The sequence below is a fragment of the Mesoplodon mirus genome (genome assembly GCF_964341445.2).
Source record: "Mesoplodon mirus genome assembly, chromosome: 11".
In the NCBI taxonomy this organism is placed as follows: Eukaryota; Metazoa; Chordata; class Mammalia; order Artiodactyla; family Ziphiidae; genus Mesoplodon; species Mesoplodon mirus.
This window is the reverse complement of record NC_138987.1, coordinates 37,609,976-37,629,150: the sequence shown is the minus strand read 5'-3', so window position 1 is coordinate 37,629,150 and position 19,175 is coordinate 37,609,976. Positions and strand designations below refer to the sequence as shown.

General features: G+C 42.9%; 1 protein-coding gene across 6 annotated transcripts in view; it reads right to left on the bottom strand.

The window, feature by feature from the left end:
- SGSM3 (small G protein signaling modulator 3) overlaps window positions 1-18,569 on the bottom strand; it is a 34,533-nt gene extending 15,964 nt beyond the window's left edge. For 5 of the 6 annotated variants that reach the window (XM_082636378.1, XM_082636381.1, XM_082636380.1 and 2 more), the window contains exon 1: window positions 18,459-18,569. The gene's annotated coding sequence lies outside the window, so the exon portion shown is untranslated. The remainder of the gene's footprint in view (window positions 1-18,458) is intronic. The other variant, XM_082636384.1, reaches the window with a different exon arrangement.
- Window positions 18,570-19,175: the final 606 nt, after the last annotated feature.

Genomic DNA, 19,175 nt, shown 5'->3' with positions numbered 1-19,175 from the left:
GGGCTCTAGGTGCGTGGGCTTCAGTAGCTGTGGCTCGCAGGCTCTAGAGCACAGACTCAGTAGTTGTGGCGCACGGGCTTAGTAGCTCCATGGCATGTGGGATCTTCCCGGACTGGGGCTCGAATCCATGTCCCCTGCATTGGCAGGCGGATTCTGAACCACTGCGCCACCAGGGAAGTCCCCTGAGTGAGCTTTGATAGTTTGTGTACTTTCAAGGAATCTGTCCACTATCCAAGTTGTTGAATTTATTGGTAAATTTAGTCCAAAGTATGCAGAAGAAAAAAAAGCAATAAACAACAAAGATAACAGAAATCAATAAAATGGAAAACAAAAAAAAGAGAGAAATCAATGAAACCAAAATCTGTTCCTTTAGATATCAATAAAATCAAACATCTGATCAGACTGAACAGGAAAAACGAGAGGACAGAGATTACCAATATTATCAGGAATGGAAGAGGATACATTACTACAGATCCTGGAGGCATTAAACGTATAATAAGAGAATATTATGAACAACTTTTGCCAATAAATTCTACAATACATAAAAACAATACCATCATGACCAAGTGGGATTTATATTGGGAATGCAAGACTTGTTCAATATTTAAAAAATCAATCAATGTAATTCAGTATATCAACAGACTGAAGAAGAAAAACTATATGATTATCTCAATAGATGCAAAAGAAGCATTTGGCAAAAGTCAACATCCATTCCTGATAAAAACTCTCAGCGATCTAGAAATAGAGGAAGTTTCCTTAACCTAATAAAAGGCATCTACAAAAATCCTACAGTTAACATCATACTTAATGATAAATGACTGAATGCTTTCCCCCTAAGATTGGGAACAAGGAAAGGATTCAACATAATTCCAATCAAAATCCCAGTAGGAGTCATACAGAGAGAAGTTAAGTCAGAAAGAGAAAAACAAATATGGTATATTAACGCATATATGTGGTATCTAGAAAAATGGTATAGATGATCTTATTTGCAAAGCAGAAATAGAGAGACAGACATAGACAACAAATTTATTGATACCAAAGGGGAAAGGGGAGCATGGGATGAATTGGGAGATTGGGGCTGACATATATACACTACTATATATAAAATAGATAACTAATGAGAACCTACTGTATAGCACAGGGAACTCTACTTAGTGCTCTGTGGTGAGCTAAATGGGAAGCAAATCCAAAAAAGAGGGGATATATGTACACGTATGGCTGATTCACTATGCTGTACAGCAGGAACTGACACAGCAGTGTAAAGCAGCTATACTCAAAACAAAACAAAACAAATCCCAGTAGGATATCTTGCAGAAACTGACAAGCTGATTCTAAAATTTAAATGGATAGGCAAAGAAATCAAAATACTCAAAATAATTTTGAAAGCAGAAAGTTGAGAATTCACACTTCCTGATTTCAATACTTACTATAAAGCTACATGTAGTACAGGTGACACCGGCAAAAGGAAAGACATAGATCAATGGAACAGAATAGGTAATCCAGAAATAGACCCATACGTATGGTCAATTAATGTTATGAATTGTGTCCCCCAAAAAAGATATGTTGAAGTCCCAACCCTCAGTACCTCAGAATGTGACCTTATTTGGAGAATGGGTCTTTGCTGATTTAATCAACTTAAGACGACCTCATTAAGGTAAGCCCTAATCCATTATGACTCGTGTCCTTATAAAAAGGGGAAATTTGGACACAGATATATATAGAGAGAAAATATGAAGAGACAGGGAGAACATCATGTGAAGCACAGACTGGAATTATGGTGTAATAAGCCAAGGAACGCCTGGGGCTACTAGAAGCTGGAAGAAGCAAGGAAGGATCCTCCCCTACAGGTTTCAGAGTGAGCATGGCCTTGCCGACACCTTGATATCAGATTTCTGGCCTCCAAAACTGTGAGACAATATTACTGTTGTTCTATGTCACCCACTTTGTGATACTTTATTATGGCAGCCCTAGGAAAGTAAATAATTAATTTTCAACAAACATATAAATGCAATTCAATGGAGAAAGGGTAGAAGAATCACTACAAAACTTCTAGAAGAAAACATAGGAAAAAATGTTTGTGACCTTGGTTAGGCAAAGATTTCTTAGATATTGTACTAAAAGTAGGATCTATAAAAGAAAAAACTTGATTAAATTCGACTTTATCAGAAGCCATTGGTGGTAGAAAATATGTTCAAATCACACATTTAATAAAGAACATGTATCCAGAATATAAGGAATTCTCTAAACCCAGTGAGCTGGAAACAAACAATCCAATTAAAAAAATAAAATGGGCGGGACTTCCCTGGTGGTCCAGTGGTTAAGAATCCACCTTCCTATGCACAGGACACGGGTTCGATCCCTGGTAGGGGAACAAAGATCCCACATACCACAGAGGCCACAACTACAGAGCCCATGTGCTCTGGAGCCTGCACGCCACAGAGAGAAGCCCATGCACCGCAACTTGAGAGAAGCCTGTGTGCCACAACGAAGAGCCCGCATGCCACAACTAAGACCCAACACATCCAAAAATTAATAAATATTTAAAAAAAATAAAATGGGCAAAAGATTTGAACAGAAACATTAACAAAGAAGATATACAGATGACAAGCATACAGAAAGATACTTAACGTCATTAGTCATTAAGGAATGCAAATTAAAACCACAATGAGATATTACCATACACATATCAAATGGCTTAAATTAAAAAACAAACCACCTGACAATATTAAGTGCTGACGAGGATTCAGAGCAACTAGAACTCTCATACACTGCTGGTAGAAATGAAAAATGGTACCACAATTTTGGAAGACGGTTTGGCAGTTTCTTATAAAGTTAGACATGTACTTACCGTACAACCCAACAAACCCACTCTTAGGTATGTTTATCTAAGGAAAATGAAACTTTTGTTTACACAAAAACCTGTATGTAAACGTTTGTGGCAACTTTATCTGTGACTGCCAAAATCTGAAATCTGAAAACAACTCAAATGTCCTTTAACTGGTAAATGGATAAAGAACTGTGGTACGGGCTTCCCTGGTGGTGCAGTGGTTAAGAATCCGCCTGCCAATGCAGGGGACACGGGTTCAAGCCCTGGTCCGGGAAGATCCCACATGCCACGGAGCAACTAAGCCTGTGCACCACAACTACTGAGCCTGCGCTCTAGAGCCCGTGAGCCACAATTGCTGAAGCCCACGCACCTAGAGCCTGTGCTCCACAAGAGAAGCCACTGCAATGAGAAGCGCGCACGCCACAACTAGAGAAAGCCTGCGCGCAGCAAAAAAGACCCAATGCAGCCAAAAATAAATAAGTAAAATAAATAAATTTATTAAAAATAAAGAATACCAATTATAGGGACTAAAGAAATATGGATACTATTTATGATATAATATCAAGGGAAAATGTATGTAGCATGTGCACTCAGAAATGTGTATATCTGTCATTTACTCCCCAAATATTTCCCCAAAACATATCATGTGCAATGATTTACAACCTAGAGGGGGAAAATCAAACAGAAAACAAATAGATGGATAAATAAATAAGAATTTCAGAGTATGGCAAGTGATCTGAATAAAACAAAAGGGTGATGTGATATAGAATCCAGGGAAGGTTTGCCTGGCAAAGCAATAAAGCTATTTTTTTCTACTGCACCCCCCCCCAACAAATACCAAAAACCAAACCAAAGCAAAAAGAATCCAGGGAAAGAATCACTGACGCACTACTTGACTTGAAACCGCAAGGACAAGAAGCCAGCCTTGCAAAGATGGGGGTAGAGTCATGGGCAGAAAGAAAGGCAAGTCCACAGGCTCTCAGGTGGGGAAAGGCCTTGGAAGAAGAGAAAGCCCAGTAACTGAAACACAATGGACAAGGGGGACAATGGTAAGAGGAAACTGGAGAGGTAGAGGCGCCCAGATTGTCAAGGGACTGTAGGTCACAGTGAAGGATTTAGATTTTAAGGACAATGGGAAGCTACAAAAGGATCCTAAACATGGCAGTGGCGTGAACTAACACGTTTTAAAAAAAATCACTTTGGCTGCTGTTTGGCAAATGGCTTGTGGAGAGACAAGAGTGGATGCAGTGAGACCGGTTTGGAAGTACAAGCTCCAGGAAAGATGACGGGGAGTGAGACTAAAGTGGTGACAGTGGATGTGGGGAGAAGTAAGTGGATTCAAGATATAACCAGAGGCAGAATCAATAGGCCTTGCTTCTGGGTTGGATGTGGGGAGTGAAGAAAGGGAGCATCCCAAAGTGAGGCCTAGGTTTCTGGTCTGAACTCCTGGGTTTACGATGATGACATTTACTAATATGGTGGTGAGTGGGAAAGAAGCAGGTTTGGGGGAAGAGGGAATGAAGAGTTGTGGGATAATTTAAATGTTTCTTAGAAATCCAAGCGGAGCTGTTAAGCAGGTGACTGGATACACAAGTTTACATCTTCAAGGAGATGTAAAAACTAGAGATATATATCTAGGAGTCTTTTGTTCATCTATCCAACCAACAAATATTTTTTGAGCAACTACTATGCCCCAGACTGTTCCACATGCAAGGGATATAGCAGTAGAACAAGACAAAGTTCTCGCTTTTATGAACGTGCAGTTTCCTCATCTGTAAAATGATGACAAATGAGAAAATGTAAATATTTATCACAATACACAGCACATAGTATGTGCTTAATAAAGCCAGCTATTAATATTAGTGACAGAAAACAGACAATAAATAAGTAAATGAAAGAATAATTTCAGAGGCAGGTAGGGGCAGGACTATTTTTGACAGGTGGTCAGGGAAGGTCTCTCTGAGGAGATGACATTTCAGCTGACACCAGAATGATAAGGAGTCAGCTCTGCAAAGACTTAGAAGCTCAAACAGAGGAAACGGCTTGTGCAAGGACCTTAAGGAACAAAAGATTTATTACACTGGAGAAATAAAAGACAAGTGTGTCTGAGATGGAGCAATGAGGGGGAAAGTAGCAGATATCACTGGAAAGGCAGGACGAACTGGATTATGTAGGGCCTACTGCTCATAGCAAAGACTCTGGACTTTATTTTAATGGGAAGCCATTGAAGAGCTTTGAGCATGGGCATGACATGGTCTGACTTAGGTTTTTAAAGAAATCACATTGGCTACTTTGTGAAGAACGAACTACAGAGGGGTTTAGAGTGGAAACTATTACAGTTGTCCAGGTGACAGATGGTATCTTGGACCAAAACAGTTGAGATGATGAGAAGTAACTAGATTCTGGATATAATTTGGAGATACACAGGTAGATAATGGAAAGAATCAATGATGTCTCCTAGGCTTTTGACCTGAGCAACTGTGCAGATCCCATTAACCAAGATGAAGGGAGACTGGGGGAGAGCAGGTTTCATGGTTAGCAAGCAATCTGCTTTGGCCATGTTCAGTGGGGATGTCTGTTAGACCTCTAAGTGGAGAGGTCAGCTGGGCAATTGTATATATGAGTACAGAGTTCTCACAGAGTTCTGACCGGTGTGAGGTGATACCTCATTGTAGGTTTTTTTTTTTTTTTTTTTTGGCTGGAGACGTGAATTTGAGAATCATCAGGACTAGATGTCGTGGCTAAGGAGAGAATGCAGAATAGGGGGCTGAGGACCAGATCCTGGAACATTCCAACATTTAGAGGTTAGGCAGAAAAATATACAAAAAATAAAGTTCGAGGAGTGACTAGTGAAGTAGAAGGAACACTAGCAGTGTGTGGCGCTGTGGAAACCCAAAGAAAGTGTTTCTACGAGAAGGAGGTGATCATCAGTGTCAGGTGCTACTTAGAGGTCAAGGGGTATGGAGGACAGAGAATTGGGCATTGGTTTGGCAAAGCTGAGCTTGGTGGTGACACTGTCAAGAGCTTTAATTGTGTTATTTTTCTTGAACTTTTGATTTTAATTAATTAATTAATTAAAATAGAAGTATAGTTGATTTACAATGTTGTGTTAGTTTCTGGTGTACAGTAAACTGATTCAGTTATACATATATATATATATATATATACATCTTCTTTTTCATTTTTGTTTCCATTATACGTTATTACAAGATACGGAATATAGTTCCCTGTGCTATACAGAAGGACCTTGTTGTTTATCTATTTTATATATAGTAGTTTGTATCTGCTGATCCCAAACTCCTAATTTATCCCGCTCCCCCACTTCCCCTTTGGTAACCATAAATTTGTTTTCTGTATCTGTGAGTCTGTTTGTTTTATAAATAAGTTCATTGGTATCATATTTTAGATTCCACATATAAATGATACCATATATTTGTCTTTCTCTGTTTTACTTACTTCACTTAGTATGATAATCTCTAGGTCCATTCATGTTGCTGCAAATGGCATTATTTCATTCTTTTTCAAGGCCGAGTGGTATTCCATTGTATATATGTACCACATCTTCTTTATCCATTCATTTTTCAATGAGCATTTAGTTGCTTCCATGTCTTGGCAATTGTAAATAGTGCTGTTGTGAACACTGGGGTGCATGTATCTTTTCGAATTAGAGTTTTCCCCAGATGCATGCCCAGGAGTGGGATGCTAGATCATATGGTAACTCTATTTTTAGTTTTTTAAGGAATCTCCATACTGTTTTCCAGAGTGGCTGCACCAATTTACATTCCCACCAACAGTGTAGGAGGGCTCCATTTTCTCCACACCTTCTCCAGCATTTATTATTTGTAGCCTTTTTAATGATGGCCATTCTGACCGGTGTGAGGTGATACCTCATTGTAGTTTTTTTTTTTTTTGGCTGTGTTGGGTCTTCGTTGCTGCATGCAGGCTTTCTCTAGTTGTGGTGAGTGGGGGCTACTCTTCATTGTGGTGTGCAGGCTTCTCATTGTGGTGGCTTCTCTTGTTGCAGAGCACGGGCTCTAGGCATACGGCTTCAGTAGTTGTGGCACATGGGCTTAGTTGCTCCGCGGCATGTGGGATCTTCCCGGACCAGGGCTTGAACCCGTGTCCCCTGCATTGGCAGGTGGATTCTTAACCACTGCACCACCAGGGAAATCCCCTCATTGTAGTTTTGATTTGCACTTCTCTGATAATTAGTGATGTTGAGCATCTTTTCACGTGCCTATTGGCCATCTATATGTCTTCTTTGGAGAAATGTCTATTTAGGTCTTCTGTCCATTTTTGATTGGGTTTTTTTTGTTATTGAGTTGTGTGAGCTGTTTGTGCATTTCTGAAATTAAGCCCTTGTTGGTCACATCATTTGCAAATATTTCCTCCCATTCCGTAGTTTGTCTTTTCGTTTTGTTTATGGCTTCCTTTGCTGTGCGAAAGCTTTTAAGTTGATTAGGTCCCATTTTTTAATTTCTATTGCCTTGGGAGACTGACCTAAGAAAACATTGCTATGGGGCTTCCCGGGTGGCGCAGTGGTTGAGAGTCCGCCTGCCGATGCAGGGGACATGGGTTCGTGCCCCGGTCCGGGAAGATCCCACATGCCGCGGAGCGGCTGGGCCCGTGAGCCATGGCCGCTGAGCCTGCGTGTCCGGAGCCTGTGCTCCGCAACGGGAGAGGCCACAACAGTGAGAGGCCCGCGTACCTCAAGAAAAAAAGAAAACATTGCTACGATTTATGAGAGAGGTTTAATTTTTAATGGTGAGGGTGGAAGTCCAGTTGGAGTGAGTTGAAGAGGGAAAAGAAGAAAAGTAGTCATCAGCATGAAGATAGTATGTGATTTCAGCCATTTAAAAAATATATAATATATACATGTTGAAGGTAATATAAAAAGGAATATGGCTGATTTAAGTGGTAGGAGTATGGGGCTCATTAGTTTTGATTTTAAATGTTTTCTTTTTTGAAAAAGTACAGAGGTATTGTGCTTAAAAATAATTATACCACATCAAAAATTGTACATGAATGTTCACAACAGCATTATTTATAATGTCCAAAAGTGGAAACAAAACAAAAACAAACAAAAAACCAAAAGTGGAAACAATCCAAATGTCCATCAAGTGATGAATGGAAAAACAAAATGTGTATATCCATACAATGGAATATATTCATCCATAAAAAGGAATGAAGTACTGACACATGTACCAACATGGATGAACCTTGAAAACATTATGTTCAGTGAAGGAAGCCAGTCACAAAAGACCACACAATGTATAATTCTATTTACATAAAATGCTCAGAATAGGCAAATCCATAGAGAAGGAAGGTAGATTAGTGGTTGCCAGGGGCTGGAGGGAGGGGGAAATAGGGAATTACTACTAGTGGGTATGTGGTTTCTTTTGGGGGTGATGAAAATATTCTGGAATTAGTGGTGATGGTTGCACAACAGTGAATATACTGAAAACCTCTGAATTGTATGCTTTAAAAGGGTGATTTTTATGGTACATGAATTATATCTCAATTTTAAAAATTACAGTTTAAGTACAGAACACTGAGGGAATAAGAATGTGTCCTTATTGAGGTTTCTGAGGTCCACAAATGAAGCCTGAACTTACAACAACTATGCAGTTTCTCTGTATCCTGCCTTCCTCTTCCTCTCACAGGGCTACTACTTATCACCTCAAATATCCATCTCCACAGGGATTTATACGAAACCAAAGAAAGCAAAAGTGAAAAAAAAGGTGCAAACTATTAGAGATAGCTTACATATATAACTGTGAAAAGGATCCCTTTCTCTCTCATTTGTAACTAACACTTCACTAACACTGCTCAGCATGAATCTGACATCTTAACAGCAACTGTGAAGTCAGGAACTCCCTAAGCTGCTGAAACCAGGTTTCCACGCCAATTTTTTGTTTTGTTTTGTTTAAGGCTAAACAAGATCCCCAGGTGTTTGACTTCACATGGAGTTGCAGTTTCTTTCCAATACACTGAAGTGAAATACTCTGCCCAAAGCAAAAGTCACTAAAAGGGTTTAAAGGAAAAAGATGCTTATAAACCAGGAGACCAGAAAAGTACATCAATTTGCAAGACAGACTCTAAGGGGGAAAAAGTGCTTTTTCCGAATCTATTTATACAGATATGCCTCCCTGTCCCGAGTTTTCTCCACAGCTCGGGCGCTTACTTGGTCCCCAGCCACACCCGAGCTGGGGTCAGGTAGGCCACTGGCTGTCAGAGCCCGAGGCTCAGGGGGGCTTCTTCCGAGCACTTCTGGGCACTTTGCACAGGTCCATTCTTTTCTGAGAACACAGATGACAGACTTAAGTGGTAGCAGGATATATGTAAGCTATAGGTCAGAAGAAAATCTCTGCAGCATATACAGTCACTGGGTTTATCATGGGAAGGAAGTGCGGGACTCTCCTCTGAGTTCTGTAATTATACTAACACAATGACATTAACAGAAATCAAAATTTTTAAAAATTCTGCCACAAGTTTGCCATCTCAATAAATCACACTTTCTTCTTTCCTATGCTCTCTTTTGGTTTTTCTCTACACACATACACAGTTCTTATATTTCAGATTTTAAAATATTTTTCTCTACTGCACATCAAATTATCAGCATTTCCCCAGTAATCAGGCAGTATTTATAACCAAATGTTCTATAATTTACTAATGTAGTCATCTGTAGATACAACATTTAAGCACCTAACAGCAATTTTTGCAATAAAAACAGTGCTGTGAGGAACTTGCCCTTTGAAGATTTTTTAAAATGAAGTACATTTGTCTAGTTTGGGAGAGGATTTGGATTTTTAAAAAATGTGCCTTTTCTACTTTATAGTGTCAGCTTTGTAAACAGAAATCAAAGAATAGATTAGTAACAAATTACTGCTATTAGAGTTTAATACGATGTCACTTGAAGCAAGGTAATTAGCCTAGTGACCCCTAAAATGAACCTAAAACTTTATAATATTATAATAATAGGACAGTGGAAAATTACTATTTTAATAGTTGGCTCTTGGGACTTCCCTGATGGCACAGTGGTTAAGAATCCGCCTGCAAGGACTTCCCTGGTGGCGAAGTGCTTGAGAATCCACTTGCCAATGCAGGAGACACGGGTTCAATCCCTGGTCCGGGAAGATCCCACGTGCCGCAGATCAGCTAAGCCCATGTGCCACAACTACTGAGCCTGTGCTCTAGAGCCAGAGACGCACAACTACTGAGCCCGAGCACCTAGAGCCCGTGCTCTGCTACAAGAGAAGGCACCATTGTGAGAAGCCCACGCACCGCAACAAAGAGTAGCCCCCACTCGCTGCAACTAGAGAAAGCCCATGCACAGCACCGAAGACCCAATGAAGAAAGAAAGAAGGAAGGAAGGAAGGGAGGGAGGAAGGAAGGAAAGGAATCTGCCTGTGTCCGGGAAGAGCCCACATGAAGCCCACGTGCCACAACTACTGAAGCCCGCGTGCCTAGAGCCCATGCTCTGCAACAAAAGAAGCCACCATAATGAGAAGCCCGCACACCACAACGAAGAGTAGCCTCCGCTCGCTGCAACTCGAGAAAGCCCGCGTGCAGCAACGAAGACCCAACGCAGCCAAAAATAAATAAATAAATTTATTTTTTTTTTAAAAAGTTGGCTCCAGAATGCTTCCCAGAGAGGAGGTTTATCTTTGGGAAAATATTTTGATAAGCTCCTTAAAGGTAGAAGGTAAACCTTGAAGCCATAGATTAGAAAAGGAGAGATCTATTGATTGTCTAGCAAAGGAAATTAATGGAAATTTGGAGGTAGGGGTGGCCTCGACTACAGAGGGGAAGGGAACAGCAGTCCAGAGATAGGTAAGGAGCTGCATCCTTCAGGACAGAGCGACCCATGAGACAGTGACATGCTGCGTGCCTGGGAGTGGGGAGGCCTTAGGGGTGGACCAAATGCCTCTTAAGCAAAGAACAATCCAAACCCCAATTTAAGTTAGTGTGCTGTTGCAAGGTAATACCCCTTTGGCATCCATACCTTCAAGAAAGCCTGCTGGACTCATAATAGCCTTGACTGTGGTTTGAGGGGAAAATCAAAGAAAGGTCTGAAAATAGGGATAATAATTCCTACCTTACAGGTTGTTATGAGAATTAAATAAGTTAAATTTGAAAAACCTGGGGGAGGGTGTTGGCCTTCTCACATAATGTGGGATATAGGGCTTATGTCCATTTTATTGACATTCCAAGGTAAGTGATTTAGACTGATTATGTAATGTACGTTTTATTAGCTTATCTTATTTATTTAGGCATATAAAATAATTACTTTTAAAAAATACAAGCTACACTTCAGCAATACCATGGAGTCTAGTTTCCTGACTTTACAATATTGTTCCCTCTCTCTTAAATGAACTCCATCAGTGGTCCTCAAACTACAGAGTGTATCAGAATCACCTGGAGGGCTTCTTAAAACCCAGACAGGGCTTCCCTGGTGGCGCAGTGGTTAAGAATCCGCCTGCCAATGCAGGGGACATGGGTTCGGGCCCTGGTCTGGGAAGATCCCACATGCCGCGGAGCAACTAAGCCCGTGTGCCACAACTACTGAGTCTGTGCTCTAGAGCCCGCGTGCCACAACTACTGAAGCCTGCGTGCCTAGAGCCCATGCTCTGCAGCAAGAGAAGCCACTGCAATGAGAAGCCCACGCACCGCAACGAAGAGTAGCCCCCTCTCACAACTAGAGAAAGCCCGCGCACAGCAACGAAGACCCAATGCAGCCAAAAATAAATAAATAAATTAAAAAAAACAAAAACAGACAGCTCTTAAAACCCAGACAGCTGGGGCCCACCCCCCAGAATCTCTGATTCTGCAGATTCTACTCTCTACCCAGCACAGAAATCCTTTTTAAATGCAACTGATTATTTCCTTCTCCTCTTTAAAGCCACTTTTCTTCCCTCTGACTTTTGGAAAAAAGTCCAAATTTGTTAACTTGACTTCTAAGACTGCATGAGCTAGCAGTCCCTGCTGACCATTCCAGCCTCACCTCTCAGCCTTTGACACTCGCTCGATGCTCCAGCCGAAGCACCCTTCTTTCAGACCTTAGGACCCAGCCCTTTCTCTTAGAGCATGCTGCTAAATGAAGCAACTACCACAGTATGGAAAGAAAGTCTCAAAGCTTGAGCCCCACCAAACACCACGATAAAGCAGCTAGTGGCACTAATCTTCTAGAACTGGCTCCCCCCTCCAGTCACCCCAATCATTCTTGTTGAAAACATGTTTATTATTCACTTTATTCTCAATCTCCCCAGTGAAAAAGGCATCCAAATTTCTCAAATTGCCTCCTTCCAAACAGGCATCAGCTAAAGAGCAAAACGACCCAGGAATCAACTCCACTGTGCGCTCCACTCCCTCCATTCCCGCTCCCACAGGCTTGCAGCTGGGCCTGTTTTCCCGTCCCTGAGTCAATATTTTCTTTGTGACCAGAGATAGTGTTCCTTTAGGCAAGATTTAGGCATGACTGTGCAAGGCAGAGCACGGACTGGAAACACAGACGAGGGAAACAGGACTCTCCCCGCCAGAACTCCACAAGCCCAGATACGGCTCTCCCTCTCCTGCACGGCAGCACCAGGTAAACGAGGCTCTCCTGTGCAGGCTTCTGCACCAGGCCCATCCACTCTACAGGCCCATCCTGTAAAATAATCACCCAAGGTAATCTGATCACTTCCCTGAGTACCTCCCAGGATCACTCCCCTAAGATTTACAGCTTGGAAGCACCTGGACTGTGGTAAGGAAAGCAGAAGCAGGTACTGCGTGGACCTTCTGTCATTCCCACCACCAGGGCTGGGGAGCAACACCCTCCTTAGAAGGAAAAGTGAAAAAAACAATGGGTACCTAACCTCAACTCGACATTCAGGTAGCTCTGAAAAATGCAGACAAGAGTTTTTGAGGAAAATAAAGCTCCTTGAGGGTTGACTGGCAAAAAAGGGCACTGAAATATTTATATTTAAAGCTTTATATTAACATAGGAGCTTAGGGCACTTAAAAGGAACGGATCATAAATATAGTTAACAAAGTCTCTATTCCTCATATAATTAAACCATAGAGGTCAAAAACTACCTTTAAGTCACTCATTTGGCCATACCATCTATATAATTACTGGGAATTTTTCATTTGCAGATATGAAAACCTACCTAATAACCCTAGAGTATGGTAATCCAATCCTATGTACTTTGTGGCAGTGGTCAGATGGAGGTATTAGAAGGGAGATACAATGAAAGAAGGAAAAGTGTTTACTGAGCATTTACCATACTTGCTAAGCACTCCCCGTTTTACACTTGAGAAAACCAGGGCTCAGAGAGGTTAAGCAGCTTGCCCATATCAGTCAGTGAGTCAGAAGTGACTCCTCAGTGGTCCCTCTCTACCACACTGACTAGTACAACTGAGTTGTCAATTCTCCAGCACAGTGCTCTGGGAAGACACAGAAGCCACTTGTGAGTGTGTAAGAACAATGTACCTTGACTTGGGAATGGAGCCCAGTGGGAGCCAGGCAGAGTTAAAACATGATACAAGCAACTGTATTAAGAAACATAAATTTTTGTGAAAATTCCAAATTAAATATAAATTAGGAGAGAATCCCCATAGTACAAGAGCAAATGAATTTCTCTAACAGATCTGCACCTGTGTTTAGAGATCATTAGCTTCCTCAGTGCTGGGTGCAGGGCAAAGGCTCTTAGAACAGTCATGAATGATGGAATTAGAAGGATCTTTTGAGTTCATCTCCCTCTTACTTTTTTCAAAAGAAAGAAACTGAGGCTAAAGAGGTCAAAAGACTCATTTAAAGCCGTAAAGAGAGTAGGTGACACAGCCAGACCAGAAGCTAAGTCTCCTATTTCCACTATCCCAACCTCAAACTGAATCAAAAACTTGGGAACAACATGGTAACAGGCAAACTGCATTACACTCAGACCAGCATCATTATCACCAAAAATTCCAGGAAAGATGTCAGAGGAGGTTGTCCTCCTGCTGTTGTAAACCTTAAGGTTAGACAATAACTTTTTTTTTTTTTTTTTGGCTGTGCTGCATGAGGGATCTTAGTTCCCCGACCAGGGATCGAACCCACGCTCCCTGCATTGGAAGTGCAGAGTCTTAACCACTGGATCGCCAGGGAAGTCCCAGGAAGTTGCTATTTTAAATTAGGTGTTCAGGGAAGGTTCAATGAGAAGGTGATGTGAAGAATGTAAGGGGCAGTACTTCCCTGGTGGTCCAGGGAAGTGGTTAAGAATCCACCTGCCAGTGCAGGGGACACGGGTTCAATCCCTGGTCCGGGAAGATCCCACATGCCGCGGAGCAAATAAGCCCGTGCACCACAACTACTGAGCCTGCGCTCTAGAGCCCGCGAGCCACAATTACTGAAGCCCGTGAGCCTAGAGCCCGTGCTCCGCAACAAGAGAAGCCACCGCAATGAGAAGCCCGCGCACTGCAATGAAGAGTAGCCCCCACTCTCTGCAACTAGAGAAAGCCCGTGTGCAGCAACGAAGACCCAGCATGACCAAAAATAAATAAATAATTTTTTAAAAAAACTGTTAAAAAAAAAAAAAAGAATGTAGGGGCTGGGTGAAGCAGGGGTGTGGGGCAGAGACAACAGGAAACCAGGCTGGCCATGCAGGGAAAGGCAGGAACAGTCTGTTCTAGAACAATCTCTAGGGCTCAGAGTCTGGAGACTTAGATTTCAATCAGAGAATCATAATTGAGGAGAACTTTACAGGTCATTTAGTACAACTACCCATCACATTATTAAACACCTTTATTACAACTCTCAGGTGACCATCTTGTCACTGTTCCTCACCCTAAGTGGGCACACTACTACTATACAGGGTGGTTGTGAGGACTGAGTTAATAGAAGTAAAATTCTTAGAACTGTGCCAAGTCTACAGTAATAAATAAGAGCTATTATTGAGTGGTGACAGTACTAGTAATTATCCCAATTTACAGATAAGCAAAATGAGGCACTGGGAAGCTATATCACTGTGTTAAGTTTTCAAAGTTTAAAGCGGTAGAGCCAGAATTTGAACTTTATTGTAGGTGCTAATTACTATATCCCACTGACTTCAAAAGCAAAAACAAAACAAAAAAAGTGGTACTTGGACTTTAAGCCTATAACCTCAAGTCACACAAATTAATGATATTTACAAATGAAACTCAAACACAAGAAGAGGGAAATGATCTGTTGTTTCACGTCTTTAGAATGTTAGCTAGAAGGCTAACTAGGTATCTAGGAAGGCCAGGAATAGTTGTATGGTTTTGTTGAGGAAAAAGAAAAATCTATTAGCCCTAATTGGAAATCAGGCCCTTCCCGAGAATAAGCCTTCTTTCTGATAACTGAACTGGTGCTTTCAATCTCATTTCTCACGTTACTCTTACTGATAAAGGTATTTAATGATTCCAAAGAAAGTAACTTTGCCAAACGATCCAGAACATTAGCAGAGAAAAAAAATACATACAAAACCTACATCACAAACACTTAGAAAAAGCAGAGATGTGTTTATAACTGAAAAAGAGGCATAATATTGGAAGTGAAAACACAGTTAGCAGTTAACTGTGCCTACAGAAAAGAGGTGAATGTCTCTCTCCTCATTTATGAATTGTGAGCATAAATTAACAAGCCTAAATGTTCAAAAAGGAGAGGTGATGATATGTATACTTTTTCAAACAGTGGTGTCTTCAAAATCAGTTCATAAACCACACAGAACGTCAGCCTCATTACTTCAGTCACATGGTGCTGCTGGGAGTCTGGCACCTCCCGCGAGCTGAACAACACCCTATGAGGTACTGACTCCACAAACATCTACTGACCAGTGTTCTAGGAGAGAGGAGTGGGGTGGTGAAAAAGACAAAGGCCCTACTTTCACAGAGCTGACACTGTAGGCGGGTATTATGAAGAAGAAATTAAGGCTCAGGTCCCAGGTCTGGCAGACTCTAAAGCCTACACTGTATATTTCAACTGTATCATCTCTCACTGGCGAGATACAACTTCTAACAACTTCTAAAAGTCCACACCTAAGCATGCAGTCCTGACACACTGTCTGGAACAACTTAGGGTTTCTCTCTGTTGGCCGTCCACTATCACCTTCTCAGTGAAGTGTTCCTCTCCCACTCCCAAGAGCAAAGATTGCTCAGTCAGGAATTAACATACAGTGACATGGATCAAATTCTTTTTCTCCCTCATTAGCTCCTAAACTTCCTCAGGGCAAGAACCATATTTCAGCCTCTTTGTAAGTCTAGAAGATGGTACCTAAGGTAGGTATTCAATCAATGGCTGAGTGGAGTTCATGAGAGCAACTTCAATAGAGTCGAGGGGCGGGGGCCAGACTGCAATGAAATAAGGAGTAAATAGAAGAGAAGGGCATAGAGTTTGCTTTTTAAGGACAAATCCAGAAAGGAAACAGATGGGAAGTGACAGTAGTTTGAAGAAGAAATGTGGCCACAGGAAAGGTGAGTTTTTTTGTTTGTTTCTTTAAGAATGAGAAAGACTTGAACATATATGTTGGTATTGTAGTACAGTGCAGTAGAAAGAGCGCGGATGTCAGAATCAGAGACCCGAATTTGCATTCTGGCCCTGTCACTATGTCTGTGGACAAATCACTTAACCTCTGTACTTCAACTTACACACATATAAAATGACAATGATAAACCTGCACTTCACGGTGACGATTACAGCTCTTGGCAAAGAGAAGAGATTCAGTAAGTGGTACCAATGATTATTACCGTATGTGGAAGCCTGGACTCTGGTGTGCTAACCCCTCCCGCATAGTTTGTGCTTCAGTCCAGATTTCCTGTCTCACTCCTTGTGTAATATGTGACGGCAAAGAAACAAGATCCTTATTTCTCCTGTATGTGCCACCCTCTGTGCTATTCCACTTCCTTGTGACACTCTGCATGAGCTCATGAATGGCTGCTGTGGAAAATTACTGATGTCACCAGCTGAGGAAGAGAGACAATCTGGAGAATAAGCAGATGAAACTGATGTTAAATTATCAAATGTACCAGATTTTGAGCTCCTGCCAAAACATTCATTGAGAACTAGGAAGACAGAAACCAAAAACACAAACACACAGAACCCTGTTTAAGTTTCTAAGCCAACAAGGTGTCCCCAGCATCCACTCTGGGCAGTGAAAGATGGCGGTATGATAAAAGAGGTGATTCCTGAGGTCCTTTCTCAATATTTTACCCTGACGTCAGGTTCATTTCTGTGAGGTACCTCACCGACTCTTCTGTCAACCTGACAAGTTCCCAAATTCACAAGATTAATATTTAAACAATTTTTGTTCACAGCCTTCTAAAGTTGATGCCATGGGTCGTGTTCACCTGTTACCTATATCTGGTCAAGAGAAACACCTCACCCCAGCCGTCTCTCCCAGATCACACCCCCGCCCCATGCTTAAAAAGGGATAGAAGAAGGCTAAAGCCCAGGCTAATTAACAATTAGTGATGAAAAGGCTACAGGCACCTGGGATTATTAAAAGGCAGGAAAGGTGTTGACTATTATTTAGAATCAATTACTAGTTAATCATAGAGAACAGAAATAAATATGTAAAACAAAGAAGATATAACCCCATCGTTTAGAGTTGAGAGAAAACTGGAAGATACGGAAAAGAGATGAGGAGGAAAAGGAGGAGGAAATATATGTGTACCTACAAACTTAATCATAAACAATCACAAAAGCTACAAATAAACAAGTCGAAGTTGAAAATTCACTTTTTGTGAAACACAGTCTGATTAGGAACTTGAATTTACCAAGAAAGAAAAAGAAAGAAGAGTAAAGAATATTCCAGACACCTCTAAATATCCCACCAAAGAGCAAGCAAAAAAGGGCCACCAACCCACCACAAATCGCATATGCAGCACAAGACTGGAAAATATGATACAGTCATTCGTCACCAAAAAGAGACTTTAAATCACCTCTCCCCGCCGCCCCATATAAAAAGCATCTTGGATCGATCATTAAACCATGTATGAGAATAATTTTCAAAATTCCAATCCTAACCACGCTGGCTGAGTGCTGGCTAGTACATGCCTCAATTTCTCCAGCGTTAAAAACCCTATTACAGTGTGTTCAGAGTCTGGCCAGAATCTGAGCCTGTGTTCTGACCCCAGACTTGAATCTTTAACGTAAAGTTACAAGTCACACCTGAAGAGGACTTTGCTGCTGTAAACGTTTTCGAGGCAGCCGTTTTATCAAAAAACCCCAAAAACAAAAAACGTCGCCGGCCTGAGGTGCGGCTTCTGTAAATTGCTCCCAGCCGCAGGAGGGGGCCGTATTCGGGCTCGAACCCCCAGGGCACTACAGCTCAGGCGCCGGGAGCCCCCCTTTCCCGCTGGGCCGGCTGGGGGTCCCGCCCCGGGAGGCCGCCCCCCGCCCCGAGCACCGCCCGCGCCTCTCAGGCCTCGCGCCCGACCTCGAGAGCCCGGGCCTAGCCGGGACCCCAGCCCCGCGCGCCGCATGAGCGAGGGCCGGGCCGGCCGGCGACGGCGCCGCCTTGCCCCTCGGCCCGTCAGTCCGTGGGTCAGTCGGTCGGTCCACAGCCCCTCGCGTCCCCACCGGAGGGGCACGGGTGGACGCCGGGCCCCGGAGACCCAGCGAGTCTCGGCCAACCTCTCGCTCCGCACTCACCTGCCCCGCGGGGTACGTCCAGCTGCCCCGCAGCCGCAAGCCTCCGCCACCACTGTGCCAACGCTTGTCGGGCTCCAGGCTCGGCCCCTGTCGGCGCTCGGCGGCGCCACCGCGCACGCGCGCCGGGCCGAGCGGGCGGCCGCGGGGCATGCTGGGGGCTGTAGTCTTTCGGGTCCGTTGGCCGGAGCTGCGGTGGGGTCTGCGCGCTTCTGGACCCCGCACACCAGCCTCCTTTCGGAGACTAGGCCGCGTCCTCCGGCGCGGGGGGGATGGGAGGGTACTGGGGGTGGAGGTGGAGAGGAGACCTTCGAAGCCCAATTTTGGCCTAGCGATGCCCACCTGGCCTCCCGTCTGCGCTGCAGCCCTAGGAGTTAGGGGAATATGGGGTGGACCAGTGGTCAGGATGGGGGATAGACGCGGCAGGGCTCTGGGAAGGAGCGGCTTACCTGATATTCATTTTCTAAACATTTAAGTGCCTTCTTTACGGGTGTACAAACCAGTCCTAGACCAGCCTGATCCACTCTTACACAATTCACAAGCCTTGGAAGGAGCCGCAACTGGTAACAAATTGGTTGAGGTCCTACCCAAGAAATTCAATCTTCGGGCATAATGCAATGAGAGGGTGTAGTCAGAGGCCTGCATCTGAGTCTATCAACCACGCTAACATTTGGCTCACCCATAAAATAAGAATGTGAACTTGTGGTGGTTGTGAGAACT